This window comes from Chrysemys picta, chromosome 9, assembly GCF_011386835.1.
Source record: "Chrysemys picta bellii isolate R12L10 chromosome 9, ASM1138683v2, whole genome shotgun sequence".
In the NCBI taxonomy this organism is placed as follows: Eukaryota; Metazoa; Chordata; order Testudines; family Emydidae; genus Chrysemys; species Chrysemys picta.
In genome coordinates, this window is record NC_088799.1 from 29308287 (window position 1) to 29327318 (window position 19032).

General features: G+C 39.7%; 1 long non-coding RNA gene across 1 annotated transcript in view; it reads right to left on the reverse strand.

The window, feature by feature from the left end:
• Positions 1–5185: 5185 nt before the first annotated feature.
• Positions 5186–19032, reverse strand: part of LOC135973673 (uncharacterized) — a 101220-nt gene continuing 87373 nt past the window's right edge. The window contains exon 3 of the long non-coding RNA XR_010590624.1: positions 5186–8567. This is a non-coding gene — a long non-coding RNA (uncharacterized LOC135973673). The remainder of the gene's footprint in view (positions 8568–19032) is intronic.

Below are 19032 nucleotides of genomic sequence, written 5' to 3' on the forward strand. Positions count from 1 at the left end.
CACTCTACCAAACACAGAGATAGTGTACATTGGGTAATATAGTGATTCATTTAGATTTCTGGCTAAGTTTAGGCTATTTAAATAATTGATTTTCTGTGTCCTTGTGAGAGATCTGTTTTCTCGAGTATTTCAAAGATGTAATATTTATTCCCAAAGGCAATGGATTTAAACTAGATTTATAGCAGTAGATTAGACCAAAATTAATGAACACAAGTTTTTATATTTTTATTTAATATGAAATCATATAAGGGAACAGGAATTTTATGTGCAGTTTACGTATTAAGTGTTTATCTCTTTCTCTGCATTAGAAAGGAAAAAGGGACTAGGAATGTCACTTAAAAAGCCCTACTCACTCACTATAATTTAATGCTTTTTGTAATAAGGTAATTTGGAGGACTAGTTGTCACCTGCACAATTTAGAGCTCCCACCCCCAACCCTTCCTGGCCCCAGGGTTCAATGTCGCTCTATGGGTTGGTGGGAGCTTTCCCCAGTGAAAGATCCTTTATACAGTAATATTCTTATTTTTTATTTATTAACAATTAATCAACAGAATACACTTGCTAAGCACACAATGCTCACCGCTCCCGATAAGGCAGATGAGCTTCTCCGGATGGCCAGTCAGGATTGGCTCGTCTAGGGTGCCGACATCTGCATGGTATGGTCATGCTGGGTTTTGATTTCTGGCAGATTTGATTTTGGGCTGTGTCCCAGAGTTAGGTTCCAAAGAGCTTCCTTTTGGACCCCAGTTTATATAGTTAACCTTAGGTCCTGCTAATCTGCACCTAAACCAATCATTTTTACTAAAGTATTATGAAACAATTCTTTACCCAATCCTAACACATTACCTCTACATACAAGAGTCAATTCCAGTGTTGTGAGACCAGTTATGCAACAGACAGAAACAATTAAAGACCAGACAGAAACAATTGAAGGTAAAAAGGAAATTATAGATTTCCTAACTGCTGCCAGAGTGTTATCTTGCAAAGCTTTTCTTTAAACATCTTAATGTCTGTCTGTTGATCTGGTCACTGTTGGTGCTACACTTCCTGGAATGCTTTCTTAACAACCAGATATTCTATTGTTTTGTACAGTTTAGCTGGGACATAACTCCCCGTTTTTAGCTAATGGCTGCTGCTGCTGCTCCTTACTGCAAAAAGGCCTCAGAACACATAGTGAGTTGGTAGATCAGCTTGAACTGCAAGCTGTGTCTCTACCCTACATTACAAGGCACAAGGAGGCAAACAGTTGCATAAGGGGATCAGGAGATTGACTAAATCATCTGTCACTTTTAAATGATATTTCTATACTCTTAAAAAAAAAAGAACGAGGCGAACTTGTGGCACCTTAGAGACTAACAAATGTATTTGGGCATGAGCTTTTGTGGGCTAAAACTCACTTCATCACATGCATGGTGTAGAAAATACAGTAGAAAGATATATAGATATATAGATATATATACAGAGAACATGAAAAGATGGGGGTTGCCATACCAACTCTAATGAGACTAATCAATTAAGGTGGGCTATTACCAGCAGGAGAAAAAAAACTTTTGTAGTGATAATCAGGATGGCGCATTTCAAACAGTTAACAAGAAGGTGTAAGTAACAGTAGGGGGAAAAATTAGCATGGGGAAATGTAGTTTGTGTAATGACCCATCCACTCCCAGTCTTTATTCAAGCCTAATTTAATCATGTCCAGTTTGCAAATTAATTCCAGTTCTGCAGTTTCTCATTGGAGTCTGTTTTTGAAGATTTTTTGTTGAAGAATTGCGACTTTTAGATCTGTAATTGAGTGTCCAGAGAGGTTGAAGTGTTCTCCAACTGGTTTTTGAATGTTATAATTCTTGATGTCTGATTTGTGTCCATTTATTCTTTTGCGTAGAGACTGTCTGGTTTGGCCAATGTACATGGCAGAGGGGCATTGCTGGCACATGATGGCATATATCACATTGGTAGATGTGCAGGTGAACGAGCCTCTGATGGTGTGGCTAATGTGATTAGGTCCTATGCTGGTATCCCTTGAATAGATATGTGGACAGAATTGGCAATGGGGTTTGTTGTAAGGATAGGTTCCTGGGTTAGTGTTTTTGTTGTGTTGTGTGTGGTTGCTGGTGATATTTGCTTCAGGTTGGGGGGCTGTCTGTAAGTGAGGACTGGCCTGTCTCCCAAGATCTGTGAGAGTGAGAGATTGTCCTTCAGGATAGGTTGTAGATTCTTGACGATGCACTGGAGAGGTTTTAGTTGGGGGCTGAAGGTGACGGCTAGTGGCGTTCTGTTACTTTCTTTGTTGGGCCTGTCCTGTAGTAGGTGACTTCTGGGTACTCTTCTGGCACAAGTTCTCCTTGTTCTTTTTGCTGATACGGACTAACACGGCTACCACTCTGAAATCTATACTCTTAGTTTATTTTTAAAAGCTTCATAGTGTGTTGGGAAGCACTGTCGTTTCCTGATGGTCCAAAGTCTATTGAAGTTGATGGAAAGACACAATCAATCAGCTCCATATTGCTAAATATGTCATTAAGGGCCAATCCAATTTCTGTTGTCGTCTGTGAGGGTCTTTTCATGACTTTAATGAATGATAAACCTCTCTGTGGATCAGGATCTCAAAGTATAAAATGGGGAAAATAATAACTGGCCATCTTTATCAAACAGTGCACATTTCAGATGAAAGGCTGGAATGGCACTAGAATTCTCAAAGAGCTCTATTCTTTTCTTCTTAAAACAAAAAAGCAGTGTTTTTAAAGACCAGATCTTGTTGGGTCCCTATGTAAGAGCCAGGCAGAACTGAAACCCCTGTGCTCTGGTGAGTATAGGGATTCCCAGGCCCTTACTCCTTTGGTAGGCCCAGCATTCCAAACAGGGTTAGACCCGGGCCCCTCCCCTTCCTGTCTCCCATGTACCAACCAGTAGAACTGACCTCCATGTTGACATAATAAATGGCACTCCCATAAAGAAAGGGTGTGGCAGCAGGCACTCTGACTCTGTATGCGGGGAAGTTATGGAAGAAATTCTGAAGTGGTGAGACACTACATCATCTCAAAGCAATTCTATGCCTGCAAGGCACAATCAAGCACTCACCGAGTCAAAAGCATGATTCTCCAGTGTAAAGAGAGTGGTGTTAAATAGGGCTGTCCAAGACTGTGATAATTTTTTCATGAAATTGGACACATCTTTTTGAAGTGTTTTTGTTTCAAGCTACTTTGGTCCCCACAAAATTGTGCTTTTTAATGACATTTTGTTAACAGGTTTTTGCTTCAACACATGAGAAAAATCTAATTTTCTGTGATTAGATGTTTGAGTGGAATTTTATTTATTTATTTTTGCCACGCAAATGTACTGTTTCTGAGTAGGCTACCACAGAATTTCTCTAATTCTCCATGAGACTCAGACAATTTTGTGAAACTGCAACCAAACATAAAAATCTAATGCCAATTTTATTGCCAATATTTTGTATTAACAGTAATAATAATAATAAATGATTCAGTGGAAACATATACCTCCCTGTCTATTCAATTGCATTCTGCTTTTTATATAAATTCTATAAATATAACATTTGTTTTACAAATTTTAGAAGGCAATAACATTCATGTTGGTATTTTAAAATAAAGTTTGATCCACCTTAACTTTCAGCATGAGTTCTCGTTGGCCCTCACTACATTAATAAATCATCAGAGAAAAATTGATCTGCTAACTTATTTAAGAGAGCCCAAGCAACAAGAACTTTTTCTGGACCTCAAACTTCTATGATATCTTTACCTCTAAAATATTTTATAATTTCACAATTATAGGTTGCCCAGCTGTCCAAAGATGCTATGGATAGAGTTTATATGGTGGGGATTTATGCTTTAGTAATAACCCTGGTTGATATTTATGTCATGTGCAACCACAGTAGGATATTTTTCCTGAAGGGGTTATGTACAATATGGCCTTGTTCATATCATAGAACATCTACTCTTAATGGGAGAAATCCATCCACAGGGCAGAGGGAAAACACAAGACCTCCCCTCTAAAAATTCATGTTCTGGCTGCATTGGGGAACTGCAGCTGCACAAACTTCTCTCACTTAAATCCATTCATAGTGCAGGTTTTCAGCCATCATCTCCTTTAACTAATTTAACCTAATCAATTTTCCAGAGTCCTGTGGCGTTAGGGAAGCACCCTCCGAACCAAGATAAAAAATGACCTCACTTCATTGTAGTCATCTCACTCCTCTTTGGTTGCAAGACATGGACACTCTACCGACACCACATAAAACGTCTGGAGAGCTTCCATCTTCACTGCCTAAGATCCATCTGCAACATCAAGTGGCAGGACAGGATCTCCAACACTGAAATCCTTGAGAGTTGCCAAATCTCTGGCATCAAGAGCATGCTCATCAGGGCTCAACTTTGCTGGGTCAGACATGTGATCCATATGGAGGTTTCCCATATACTGTGCTCTACCGTCAATTGAGCATGGGAATCCACTCTGAGAGTCGACCCATCCTTAGATATAAAAACACCTTGAAGGCCAACCTCAGAGCATGCAAGATAGACATTAAAACCTGGGGGAACTTGTTGCACTGGACAGACTTCAATGGAGAGGTCTGTGCCAGGAGGTTGTATCCACTTTTGAGGAATATAGCATGTGAGGGCTCTGCAGGAGAAGAGAGCATGTTGTAAGGCCAACACCTCAAACCCTTGCCTCCAATAATGATTACACTTGAAAGACATGCAACTGCTTTTGCAAATCCTGAATCGGATTTGTTTCCCATGGGAGAAGCCATAAAAAAATTAATAAACCCAGAACTTAAGTCAACACCAGCTGAACACTCATCTGCAAAGTATCGGGGGGATCCAACAACGAATAATAGATCTGCAATGTAGTCCATTAATTAATTTCATCCAGGGTCTTCTAATGGCTTATCATCAGCTACACTCATGAGTAAGGAACCATCTTTTTTAGTATTCTGCTTTTTCATTCTTTTAGCAGATGTATATGTACCAGATCACATCATCCCTTGGGAAACCTACCAAAAGGCCTGAGATATTTGAATTTCCCAGGTTGAAACTCCATAGGTCTCCACGGTTTCATGCAAGGATGCCACTCATGAAGAAGACAGAGGGTATATCAAATGGATGCCCTGATATCAGGTAGGAAGAGCCATGGATCTTGGGACATCCTAGAAAGACTAGAGAATCCATTTAGAAGCCCAGATGATCCACAGTACTCGCTGGATCCCCGATCCTCTAGGGAAACATGGTCTTGCCCCCATGGAACTTAGAATTTGAGGGCCCAATTCTGCTCTTGCTTACACAGGTGCACCTCTGGCTCTTATCAACCGCACTGGTAATTGCACCCTTGTAATTGATGGCAGAACTGAGACCTAAGTAAATAGAAACCAATACATAGAAATGGTTAGAAGGGTGGAAATATCATGCAATACTGCAGAGTCTTTAGGGCTTATAAAAGATAAAAGTAAAATGTTTTAATTAATTGGGATTGATAGGGTTGAGGAAAGCAATACATTTTAGGGAGGGACATGGAGGAGAAGTTGGAAGCATGGTGCACCATGTCAGGATGGGGATTCCATGTCTTTAATCCACTTTCCATTCTCTTTGTGAAAGGACATTTCCCATGCCTTGTAATCCTTAACCTTACAATTTCCTTAGGCCTTACTCCTATAACTAAGTAGAAATTAACTGGTGGCCTCTTATCAGCACTCTCACTATTTTAGTTACATGTCCCTCTGGTCTCCTTGTCCTATTCACCTTTTCCATGTTATGATTATATACACAAGACTCCACCCCATGATCTGTGTAGGATCCAGTCTACATTGATTTCATTGTAGCTTTCAGTATCTTCATAATGAAAAAATTCCGTTTATCACTTCATGTATTTTTTAAAATAATCTTAGGCTTCCACTTTACACAGATCACTAGCAACATGAATTTGCTTTTCTGAGAAGACAGACACCTCCAGGTTTTCACCTACTAGCTTCAGTAGCCATTGGAATCAGACAAATTTAATTTCAATGGCAAACACGCTGTCTTCTTAGAAACATCATGCCTTAGAAATTAGTTCATGATGTGTTGCTGCACATTCCTATTACAGGAGACTTTGCTCTAACCTATAACTTTTCTCACAGTGAATGAGCCTGTACCTTTAAGTAAAGTTACACTAATGCATGAGTGTTTGCAAGATTGGCTTGTAATATGCAATTAAATTGAACTTTAAATAAATGATCTGAATGATAGATAGAAAGGACAGTCATTCGAATGGTGACATTTCAGTTCAGCTAGGTTGGATTTCTTCCCTTCCACTTAAGACAGTTCCTACTCTAATTTTGTGTCTTCTTATTGGATTTTTATTTTTCATGGTTGGCAGTGCGATAGATCATTTTATGGGGAAACACACAGACATTTTCTAACAGCAAACCACTATATTTCACTAGCTTCGGCTTTTCAGATTGTTATTTTCAACTTTTGTTACTGTGATACTGTAAACCCCCACTTTTTTTTCCAGACTGAATGCATTGAAATATGAGCTCTGACCCCAGTGGATAGAATTTAATGAAAGGCACCTTTACTGGGAAAGATCAGCATTGGTAGAAAAGTGGTTAATATTCTCAATATTAAACCATGCACAGATAATGCAAGTGATCTTGGTCTTTTTGTATATTGAATGCTGTAGCTCTTAATCAGCTAATAAAAGACGACTCATGGATTGAAATATTTAAATGCTATTTTTAAAAAGACACTTTGGTGCAAATGCATAATTGTTTGCAAGATAAAAGTGCCAGTGATTTTAAAAGTTAGATGCTGCAATTATTTAGGCACTTAAATTTAGGCTCTGCAATTGGGTCTGCATTTGCAGATCCCTGTATTAATCCAGCCAGCCAGTGGTTCTCCCTCATCAAATTTGATGGGTGTTCTAGAGATTTAATTTAACCAGATAATCTGAAATCAAATAACTGAGTTATTTTTAATAAGAGAAAATTGGGTAATTTAGTTCACTTACTTAAACAGTGAATAAATATTAACACTATAAAGCACTTCTGTGCGCTTATTTTCCTCTAATATCTTTTCTTTTCCTGTCCTGGAATGTTGTGGCTTTGGGTTCTTACTTAGTTATATTTATTTTTAGAAACAGCAACTTTGTTTTGAAAATATTCACACAATCAATAAAAACCTGTAACTTCAAAGTGTCCTTATTTATATTTAAGTCCTTCCTATTACTTGCTGTTTGTTGCTCTTTGGCTATGTCATCAATCCCACTGGAGTTTAACAAATTTAACAGGTCCTCTATAGGTTCCCAGACCTGTCCATTTCCCATGTATTCTCATATCCCTGCAGCTTCTGATCTAAAACAGATTTTAAGTTTTTGTAGAGCAGAGGTCAACATGAAAGCCTAAAACAAAATAAAAAGCTGGCACTCAACTTTTAGTTCTGGTTTTTATTATAACACAAAGCTAGATTACAGTCATTTAAAAAATGATAGTATTGTCCTGTATCAGACTCTCACCCTCACTGTAACTCAGTTTTTAAATGACCAGGGTGCCCAGTTGAGATAACTTATGTGCTAGTGAATTATCAGCTGGAGGAATTGCAACCCTGTACAGTCACCAGACTACAATGTACTGGTACTTTGCAAATACAGCCTCTGTGTATATTTTCATTAATTTGGCTTCCAGAAGGGCCAAGGATGGACTGAGAACCCCTTATTTCCACTGGTGAACAGTTACTCACACAGCTGTTGACTTCAAAGAGCCTATTGGTGTGGGAACTGGTCACCAGTGGGAGTAATAGATTCACAATCGGGCACCATTGCTAGAATTCCTTAATTCCTTCACATTTTGTAACAACTTAAGGTCTAGCACTTGTAATTACAAGTTGCATTTCCAAAGACTCAATAGATATAATGGGCCAAATCCTGGAATCCTTCTTCAATTTTAGCTCCCATTTGAAATATATGGGAGTTGAGTCTGAGGGACTATGGGCTGCAGGATTTGGCCCATTGTATTAACCTGTTTGTGACTGTTTATGTATGTATCCAGTCTTCTGTCTTTTTTCCATGTTTAACTGTTAGTCTCGAAGGTGCCACAAGGATTCCTCGTTGTTTTTATCACATATCTTGAGACTCACCTAAAATCACAAGAGGTAGCAACACTGAACAAGGGTCTCCATCATGGCAATAAGTTCTCATATGTATTAAATGCTGATTTTTTTTAAAAAGGAAAGTGCCCCCTCAAATCCTTTTACATTACAACAACAATATTAGAACATTGTTGTTATTTTAAAAACACTAATGACACTCAGTAGATTTAAAGATAAAAGTGTGAAAGGGAGGTATTTAGTACATTTTGGTTAAAATCAAAGGGTTGTTTTCAATGTTGTCTGTATTCAGCAGAAAAGAAATGTGTTCACTGGGTGTATGCACACAGGTTATTGTGTGAAAACGTATACATTTTGTAAGACAGGATAGACGACAGCTCTTAATTTGATTATTATACAGTAATAACACTCCGAATGCTGCCACTTCTCGTTCTCCAGCATCTTCTGCCTTCACATCCCTTGCTGTTCTTCCTACTGGAAAGGAACACATTCTTAATGTCTGCAGAAAATCTTTTTCAATACACAAAATATCAAAAGGAGTTCAACACTCATTCCTCCACAACAAAATGGTGATATTAGCTCAAATCTCCTACTCTAGAGCAGGTGCTCAATCGGAGATGGAAAGGAATATCCCTCATACCATTACAAATCTTCAACCTAGCTATACAATCATATGGTGCTCCAAGAATTGAACACTGAAGCTCAGTACTTACGTATTATATTAAGCTGTTTACAATTATAGATAGGAGAATGGTCAAAAGAACAATTTTCAGATCCCCACATCCTTTCAAGGAAGTAGTATAATCAAAGGAAGGCCATGGCGGCCAAAACATTGATTCTCTCCCCACATTCTTCCATCTATATTATGTAAACTGTTTAATATAATATGTAAGTATTTGACCGTTTATGCATAGTTCTTGGGTGCCATAGGATTTGGCAGATGTTTTGAAAACCTAAAATATGGAACCACAAGTACAGAATTTTTATAAAACACAAACAATCTCTCTGTTGCACTGGATACTCATATCCTATCTGCTAACTGCAATGAGTGCTACCTGATTTCTGAGCACTCTTCACATCTTGAAATATGACCTGGAGGTCCTAATATGAGAAGCACAGGAAATATTGAAATATTAAATTTTCCATATTTGATGCAGAATTACATTTGTCATAATGAATAGGTTTGTTCTGTAAAAAAGATGGAGCATGAAGACATTTACTACTAATGTTGAAGAACACTATGTTTGCATGTTATAATTTAAATAAATTGTTCAACTGTGCCTTCTTATAGTAAAAATCTTTGCATGCTGCCTGTGTGACTGCTCAGTACTTTTCTCCATATAGTCTTCTAAGTAGAATTCTGGAGCCTGGAAGGGTTCAGAAGGGTACTCACCTAATGTTCCAGAAAGTGCTCTGTTTTTACTCATGAATCATTTCTCTTTACTTTTCTTGCCCATGTTCTTTTTGCTACCGCTGTACAGCTTACATTTATCTCATCATTCAGTAAATATGCTGGATAAGTGTTTGAATGAGTATCATATTTATGAATGCTGATTGAAGACAGGTGGTGTCTCATGTTGATAAATAATGATTATAAAAAGTGGTGTCCCATGATTTTTACATGGCTGATACTTAAGACAATTTTTGTCCTGAACCTGCAGTTCCACACAGGAAAAATTTCATATTGACACCAAAAGCATCAGGTTCAAGTATAACCTGTTATGATTCCAAAATGAACTCTTATACTCAAGAAAATGCTACATAAAAAGCAATACATCCGAATATTTAAATTCCACAGGTTTTTTAATTCAATAATGGCCAGATTCTGCATCTCATTGTATAGTACTTTACAAGAAGCACTTGAAATCAGTAGGTCTACTCTCAGAGTAAGTTACTAGCCAGTAGAAGAAAGAGTAGCAGAATTGGGGCCTAAATCTGCTTGTGTGTATGTATTCAGATACCTCTTTTCCTACATCCAGACATGCACAGAAACAATATGCACCTGTTATTTTACAAGCAGAATTTTTAAAGTAGGTATTTTACTTATTTTAGAAGTTAAATGAAAATCTGGAGTATTCAGAACCTCACTTTTCAAAGAAACAGCACAGTGTGAATTTTTTTTTTTTTTTTTTGGTTTCATGTGTCTTTCCAGTGAGGTGTCAACTCTTTTTTTTTAATGGCATGAAACCTCAGTGACATAGTGACATAAAGCAACTTGTCTAACCACTCCAAAGATGCAGCAAGTCAAAGGAATTGCCAAAGGATGCAGTTCACACCAAAAAGATGGGGGGGAGGGAGAGAGAACAGTTTGGGGAAAACAGACTATAAATCTGTTACACGTAGTTTAGCACAAATTTAATTAAGAAGCATTTTGTCGATTTTCAACCAATTAGGCTGGTCCATTGGTTGAAGAGTCCTCCTAACCTTATAACTTAGATGCCTTTCTATTGGAAACAATATGCTAGCTTCATTTACCACAGGCCATTTTGTGGTAACTGCACCAGAGGAGAAATCTTAGATTAAATGTTTTTAGAAAATGAGTAGTGATTCATAATAAATGTATGTAACATAAAAGCATTTTTAGCTGAATTTCAAGTTTCTTGTAGGGAGGGACAAGTTGAAACATTGTCCTTGATAAACCATTAAACACTCATGTATTTCTCCTATCATACATTTAATATACATATTTGTTAGTGTATTAAATAATTATTACTTCCATTCAGTACCAACCTCAGCTGGAGTCAAATTTATGAGCTAGAGGCAAAAGGCTCTGTAGCCCATTAATAGTTACCTGACCTATCAAGTACCCCTCCAATGCTCTCTTTCATTTAAAAACATTATATATAATGTACACTGTAGTAATTCAATTTCTGGACAATACAGCTTTTATGGATTACCATTATCATAGGCATTTCTAAGGTTTTCATCTCTACAGTATTTGATTGCACTGAATTAGTTACTCAGTCCAGGATTTCAGAATAACCAGAATAATTAGAGTCTGCAAATCAGGTAAGAACCCAATCCCCAGTGTCCCCATTGCTTCTTTTTCCACCCTCACTCTGAGTGCAGTCATCTCATTACTGGGGTTGGATCCAGTGACTCCCATCATTCCTTAGTTATCCCTTATTCTTTTCCCACTGATCATCACAATAGGCACAGTTTCTGCTGAGTGTGGGTTGGCTGATGTCTTCATATTTCTTAAACTTCTGCGTCTCCCTGCTCAGAGGAGCACAGAATGCTTTGCATGACTATGATGCAACTCATTTCAGAAGGCATCAAATCAAGCCCTGATCCTTCATGGAGTTCTGTATATGTGGACCTTATTCCCATTCAGAGTCCTGAGACATCATGTGTTAGCAGAAATTTTCACATGCAGAACTTTGTAGGATTTGGGTCTGTTTAAGTAGTTTTTGCATATTTAAAATTACAGTAATTGATGGGAGCATAAGCTTTCGTGGGTAAGAACCTCACTTCTTCAGATGCAACGCTGCATCTGAAGAAGTGAGGTTCTTACCCACAAAAGCTTATGCTCCCAGTACTTCTGTTAGTCTCAAAGGTGCCACAGGACCCTCTGTTGCTTTTTACAGATTCAGACTAACACGGCTACCCCTCTGATACTTGAGTAATTGATGGCAATCTGGATGTGAGCCTCAATCCTACCAGCTACCCTGCATGGACAAACACCTGGTGATTCCCCATCAAGTTTACTGGGGCTCTGTGTTGGCATTAAGGCCCATTCATGCAGATAAACTGGTGGGATGGGGCCCATAATCTCTTTCCCAATTAATCCCAACTGGCATAATGCTGCAAATTGCAATTTCGGGCATTAGAAAGAGCCCCATGGGAGTGGGTTGTAGATCTGAAAATTCTTGCATGTTTGGAATATGCAATCATGAATCACAGTTTAAACAACTGTGGTCATTTGAGTGTATGCAGTGTAGTTGTAGCCATGTCGGCCCCAGGATATTACAGAGATCGGGTGGGTGAGGTAATATCTTTAATTCTGTTGGTGAGAGAGACAAGCTTCCAAGCCACACACAGCTCTTCTCGCTCACCAACAGAGGTTGGTCCAATGAAAGATACTACCTCACCCACCTTGTCATTTGAGTGTGACAGTTTGAATTTCTTTACCTACATGTATTTAAAAAATCTCAACCATAAGACAGTTTTTTGAAGATTTACTACTAGCTGCACACTTTAAATATATTCCTTTATGAAAAAGTCCTATATAATGTAATGGGGATGGAACCAATAAAGTTTCATAAAAAATACTCTGTAGAAACCTATAGAATTAAATAGATAATGATATTGCTACTATATATTTTTATAAAGTTTTTTAATCATCCTATAGAATTCTATAACAGGGGTTATATTTCTATAGGATAGTGAAAAAAAGATATAGCAAATGTATGTTTTTCTATTAAATGCTAGATGACTTTTCCATAAGGTCTTAAATGAAAGCATATGCAGCTGTGTATACACCTAACACAAATTAAATTAACTGTTTGGATAAGATTGTACGTTTGAGGCACAGTCCTGAGTTAGCGGCAATGCAAAGCTGCACTGTTCTGTGCTCCCAGGGACACAGGGTTGTGAATCCCTTTGGGACATCGGGGGATGGCTGGAGGGAGCAGGCACTCTGATTGTGACACAAGAGATGGAGGCTCCTTGTGTTCCCTCCACGTGCACTCTCACAAGTCAAAGTATACAGTATGGCATTAGGCATGGTGGTTTGACTGATATTAGGGTGCTGATTACACTACTCAAGAAACACTTGGAAACACTCAGATTCAGATATTTTGAATGGGCATGGGAGTGAGAGCATCAGCAGCACAGAGCTTGTTGAATGCCGGTGCTTTGTACATGATTAGCGCAAAATAGTAGTATCCTAAGGGTGATCCACCATTGTCCCCCATCGCAGCCAGTGCCCAGGAGAGACTAAATGTCATACAGTGTAGTATTCCTTGGGTGTCACTTTTCAGTGCTGTTAAGTTCACTGGTTTAAAAAAGATATATTAAACATTTCTTTCTCAACTGGAGGAGCATGGCATGCACGTCCGGCAGCAAGAGAGATGGTGGCCCAGCACAGCAACAAGTGACAGCAGCAGCAGCAGCAGCAGCAGCAAGCCCCCTGAGTTGGAGGTACTCTCCATTAGAAGATGAGAAGATCACAGCAGGAATTCAGTGTATTCACATCATGCAGATAGATCAGAATTGGTTGCAGGTTGGGAGCTGTAGGTGATGGGCTCTGCCCCACCAATAAACCAAACCAAATATTTTGTAAAGAGCAAAATTATTTTTTCTAACTCCCATTGAAGTCAGTGGGGATCCTTCCATTGACTTCAGTGGAAGTTGGAATGAACCCTTAGTTTGTAAACCATAACTAAATAATAGACAGACCCTGTAATAAAATACCTTTAAAAGTATGCCTGTCCAATGACTTCAGCAGCTAGATTAAGCTGTACTGCAACAAAAAGGACTGAAAGGGGAAATTGTCCGCTATCTATGTTGGGCTGGTTGGTTGTAACCACGTGTAATATTCTCAAAAGTGCCTAAATGACTTAAGAGCCTAAGTCCCATTGAAAGTCAGTTATCTGAAGGATGAATCTAAAATGGCTGGGTAACACAAGTAACAGTCTAAATCCAGCCACTGAGTGACTGGAATGATCTCATGAGTCTTGGGATGCCCCTTGTAGCCCGGATTTGGCATCTCTACGCCTCTAAAAGTTGAACAGTGTGATTGTTCAGTACATTCAGCTGGCCAAATAGGGTTAATTTCTGGTATATTCAGTCATTTATTTTTCCCCACCCACCGTTCAGCTACTATGCATGTGGTATGCTGATCCCCTTTGGGAGTTTACAGCGATGGCGTTATTGAGCTCTAGGTACAATTATGGCTGGTATTTAAAATAAGCAGGTCATGCTGCATGTGTACATCGTGTGTTCCAGGCAGTGGTTGCAAGCGGAATGTTCACACAAAGCGTGTGGCATGCCAGCTCACTTTATTTCAATAAGGGATGATTTTTCACTGAATCTTTTTACATGCAAGTCAGGCTCCACGTTGCCCACAGGAAATAAAAATTCCTTCACCGCAGAGACAAATAGCAACATGTGGATGGGAGATAACAGAAATATACATGCAAGTGCAAAAATTAAATATGCAAATATGAAAATGAGGGAATCCTTTTTTTTTTTTTAAGCCATAGAACTGATTAAATTGTCACTGCTGGAAATTACATGGGGCTTTATTCCCTAAACAGCCCTTTTCAGTAGGACAAAAAAGAAACTGCCATAGATAAGAACCACCATCTGGGAACCCAGTGCTTTCCAGTTGCCTTCAGTGTATGAAACCTTTTCCAAAACTTCATAGCTAGCCTAAAAAAAAGAAGATAGTATTAGAAAAAACGAATTCCATGTCACACAGAATTTTAATCCATTCCGTTTCCTAGCTATAGCTTCCTCCCTGCTGCAGCATCTCACCCTCCTATTTCAGTCCCTTACATCAGAAAGAAAGTATTTATTTTAGAAAATGTCTGCTGCTTCATTTCTCAGTGACAGCTTTTACTTAAGTTCCCCCCCCTCAGCCCAGCCTGTGTCCCTCCTAGCTGCACAGGACTATGTTTTTGCCAGATATTTAGTATAAAAATGATTACCTCAGCTTCCTGCAAGCCCTGCCACTGCTCAATGGTGGTTTGAACAGGCTGCTTGGATGCTGCAGAAAGCAGAGCGCTCAGCGATGATGTCGGCTACACCACACTGAAGCTTGCAGTTAAAAGCTGCCTCCAGGAGCAGCAGCAGAGGGTCTTAGAGCTGCAGACTCCAGCGTGAGCGAGGCATATTACTGGCCTCAAAATTCTCCTTGCTCGGTTAGTAGGGAGGTTTTTCTGTGGTACTGGGTTTTGTTTTTACAAAGGAACAAAACAAAATCCTGTTGTTTTCATTAATTGTCAGGAAAACAACTGATTAAAATATTTCTTCAGCAGATGTGCGGCTGGCAAGTCAACAGGAACTCAGCTATTTTCCTCTTGCTATGCAAGGGCTTTACATATGTTATTCCCATGTAGATTGTTAACTGTTTGGGCAAGGTCTGTCTCCAAATATGTGTTTGTGCTGTGACTAGCACAATAGTGACCTAATATTAGTTGGGGGGTCTGCAATCGATAATATACAATACATGGATTGAAAAATAGACCCCAATGTTCAGCTAGCCTCAAGCTGCTGACTATCCTGTTTTTTGCATTGTTCCTTTTTGCACGTGCAAATAATAATGAGCATGTGCCCATTTTGCACATGCAAACCCCATATTGTTGTGCATACAGGTGACCCACTAATTGTCCAATTTGCCTGCCAAAAATACATACTAACCTGTTTTTGTGCATGCAATGAGTTCAATGTGCATGTAAAAACAAGTCTGAGGCTGAATCCTTGGCTTTTAAAATGACCTAACATAAATTTGTGCCCTTTATACTTGTATTACCATAAACATTTCCCCAGTGGAGGTAGCCTTCATTAATCAAAATCTGTGGTGATTTTTATATGCAAAGAATCCAGGCAAGAAATGGGACCAGCTATGGGGAGGTGTAGAACTGCCCAGAGGGGAGTGCATCTTTTTTGGAGCTTCCTGGTGTGCAAGTGAGGTGTGGAGGCTCCACCATCAATTTTTCAGCCAGCTGATACAGAGGGGGCACCGTGGCTATGGTTCCATCTCCTTCCTTTCTTGCACTACATCGGAAATACTCAGCACAGGGAAATGCCTTTATACAGACAGCAAAAGGCATGAAAAGCTTCTTGTGTCTCCTCCACCACTCCTATGCATCTGTGTGAGGGCCAGCCATGAGCTGGTCTTCAGAGCAAAGTGAGTGGGGAGGAGAATATGAAAGGGGTCTGGCCCTTAGTTTGTTTGTACTGCAGTAACGCTCAGAAGCCCCAATCAGGATAATGGGCCCCATCGTGCTAAGTGCTATACGAGCACACCACCAGAGACGATCCCTGCCTTCAAAGAACTTGCAAACTAAAAGGACAAACAGAGAAAACGTTTTTGGGGAAAGGAATATAGTGCACATGCAAAGTGATTGGGGCATGCTGGACATGCTTTGCTCCATTGCTGCTTCTCTTAAATGTATACATTTAAATTAGGGGAAGGGTGGGTGATAGAAGGACGGAGTGAATAAACCAGTAAGAAAGGAGGAAGGAGAATAGAAACATTGAGGAGCAGGACAGGATGGGGAAGAGCACGAAGGGCAGTGGGGAAAGAGGTTCACAGCCAAGTAACTATTTTGAGGAGGAAGAGGAGGAGATGTTGGGACAAACAACCATTCAGACAGAAAATATGTCTACATCACTGATATCAAGGGATTACGAACATGCTGGGGGAGCAGAGGGCCCTAACTAGACCTTACTTGCTCTGCTGCTGCTGCAGCTCCCAGCTATAGCTAGGGAAGTCCCTGATGCTCCTGTGAGTTAACTCCTCAAGAAAGTGTCTGCTTATCTGTGTTGCTCCCACCACAGCACAGGAACCACTGGGGAAGGGTGATAGCAGACAGATTGGAGGGCAGCTTCAAAGATGCTGTCAGTCCCTTTTGTTTACTCCTTTGTTGATCATCCATTCTCCTCTTTGGTACCTTTTGCTGTTTCTCTCATACCTTTTCCCTCCCACAGTCCAATCAGATAGCTGGAGGGTGAGCTCCTAAAGAGGCTGACTATTCCTTCTCCTATAACAGCACAGCAATCCCCTAAAGTCTGAAAGATGTTTCCCAGGTTTTCCTTTCATCAACACATTTTGTGTGATATAATGGAAATAAGCAATTTGGATTCTGAAACGCTAGTGTTTCACACTGCTGTGAATCCAGATTTGAACGCGTTTGTATTTAATGCTCAATATTGTATTACTTGGGAGTAAATTGAGGGTTAGATTGTTTCTGATCTTTGTGAGGTGACACAAAGGGTCTTGCAAAGAGCCTTCCCCTCCCTTGCATGCCTGGGTAAGGGCCAGAGACAATCATAGAATCATAGAAGATTAGGGTTGGAAGAGACCTCAGGAGGTCATCTAGTCCAACCCCCTGCTCAAAGCAGGACCAACCCCAACAATATATGCCCCTACCTTCAGGAGAGCACAGGGACTGCTTCATCCATGCATCACTGGGGGTGCAAATTGCCATAGGAGAGGATGAGCCAGAGCTCTGACCTACCCCATTCTGCACCAGCCTGTTCTGCTGCCTACCTGATGGTGCAACCTACACCCTGCCCCATCATGCTGCGAGCCTGGGGACGTATTGTTTTTCCTTGGGGTGGTGCAACTACAGTGGAGACCTAGTTAGTGTAATCTATTGTGTGTTCTTCTACTCAGACTCCTTTATTCACATACTGTAGATCCAGCAACACTGAACACACATTTCCTGAAATGAATCCTCTAGGAAAGCACAAATAAGAAACAGAGGAGACTAGTTTGGAGGCATATGTTGCCCCTTGATATTTTCTTTCTTCCATGGGGTGGGCTGCAGGAGTTTGGGAGTTCTTCAAAAGAAGACTTCACAAAATTAGATTTAACATACAGTGAGTTCATACCTCATACGTTAAATAAATACTCCCACTACTAGAGAAATACACACACACACAGTATATGTTAATGCTACAAAAATATACAGACAGGAGGCAGCTTCGTGGCCCTGTGAAAGTTTTGTTGTCAGCAGACCCACAAAATTATATCAACCATTCAAGAAATGAGATCAGTGATCAAAAATGTTTTCACAGTTGCAAAAGTAAAATATAAAATTTGTCATCCCTGCCTGTTTGCAGCTGCCACCCCTTCCCCCACTGCTGCTACTAATGGATACATGTGCAAAGCTGGAGTGTGTGGGGTGGTTGCTTTTATCATTAGCGATCTGGCTTTGGAAAGCTTCTTGGGCATCTTGCATGATCAGGTCAGTGTTTCATATGCATTATACTTGTTATTTGGCTATGTGTTGCCCACTCTAATGATGTTAGTGTGAATCTCGTAATATTTGGTGTTTTTTCTTAAAGCCCCAGTTGCTGGAGTGAGGGTGATTACATCAGAATCTTAGCTTTCATTTAAAAGACAAAGTTTCTAGCAGTCATTATTACAGAGTAAAGCTTAAATAGGTGAATGCTGGGTGTTCAAAAAACTCTGCAGTGGTGTCAAACGGATTTATTTTGGCACTAACATTCTTCGGAATAGTCTTCTCTCCTGCTTCATCATGCTTTGTCACCTAGCACTGAGGGTGTAGGTATCCCTACTCGATTAGATGGAAAACTCTTCCATGTGGCATGTCTAAGAGCAAAAAGCAAAGTTAACACATTCTGATAAGAGAACTGCATTTTACCAACGATGCAGTGCTCTTTGCACACAGTGAAGAGGAGTTCCAGCAACTTTGCAATGGCTCTGTGCTACTTTGTGATGAATTTGGACTAATCATCAGCCTAAAAAAGTGAATGATTTTGGCAAAAGGTATGTTGACTGCACCAGAAGTTTTAATAGCTAGCACCACATTAGAAGTTGTACACGGGTTCTGCTGTCTAGGATCAATTGTATCAGACAACTTAACTGGATGCCACACTTGATTCTTACATCAGAAAGGCAGCCCCCCACATTTGGCCAACTGACCAAGCACATGTAAGATAACAGTAAACAGGAATATACATGTATATATATCTCCTCAATATATGTTCCACTCTATATGCATCCGAAGAAGTGGGCTGCAGTCCACGAAAGCTTATGCTCTAATAAATTTGTTAGTCTCTAAGGTGCCACAAGTACTCTTGTTCTTCTTTCAACTGTTAGTAGTATACCAGCTTCATCGTTTGGCCTTGCACTTTATTTCTGCATTATCTGTGGCAAGGACTGTCATGTGACAACTGGACTTTTTAGTCCAGCATGACATACAGTAACTGAACTGCTTTGGTGCTTACATCGTCGTCTTTT